The sequence below is a fragment of the Octopus bimaculoides genome, chromosome 29, assembly GCF_001194135.2.
Source record: "Octopus bimaculoides isolate UCB-OBI-ISO-001 chromosome 29, ASM119413v2, whole genome shotgun sequence".
Lineage (NCBI taxonomy): Eukaryota > Metazoa > Mollusca > Cephalopoda > Octopoda > Octopodidae > Octopus > Octopus bimaculoides.
The window spans coordinates 801,662-802,184 of record NC_069009.1 but is presented as its reverse complement, the minus strand read 5'-3'; the positions used below and the strand labels follow the sequence as shown (position 1 = coordinate 802,184).

At 39.6% G+C, this 523-nt stretch overlaps 2 protein-coding genes across 8 annotated transcripts in view; both read left to right on the top strand.

Moving 5' to 3' along the window:
- LOC106873850 (adhesion G-protein coupled receptor G6) overlaps positions 1-523 on the top strand; it is an 82,527-nt gene that overhangs the window by 26,274 nt on the left and 55,730 nt on the right. The window lies entirely within an intron of this gene.
- The window catches only part of LOC128251244 (decorin-like), an 18,045-nt gene that overhangs the window by 9,873 nt on the left and 7,649 nt on the right, over positions 1-523 (top strand). The window lies entirely within an intron of this gene.

Here is a 523-nt window from a genome sequence, read left to right as displayed (position 1 = left end):
GTCCTCATCTTGTTTGTTGTTAACACAACGTTTCGATTCACGGCAGCGACCTGATTAATAATAATAATAATAATATAATAATAATAATAGTAACATCGTTAGGAATGAGAACCCAGGTTCGAAATTTTCCCAAGACACCTGACGAAGGCTGGAGGGTATATCAGCCGAAACGTTGTGTTAACAACAAACAAGATGAGGACAAATATCCGTCAAATGTAAATAATGTAAATAATGTAAATAATGTAAATAATGTAAAACCCTTTCGCTCTTCCAGTGAGGTTGAGTTTTTCCGACTGAAACATCTTCATCTGTTTCTTATTCATCAACATCTCTTTGCTTCTTCCCATCCATCTCCATTTTTTGCTTCAACTTTTCTCAATTTTACTTCGTCGCCATGACAATCACCATCTTCTTAATCGTGGTCATTCTCCTCACTCGTTTCTATTCTCTCTGACAGCACCGTCATCATCGTCCCCACCCACCGTCATCATGGTCCCCACCCACCGTCATCATCGTCCCCACC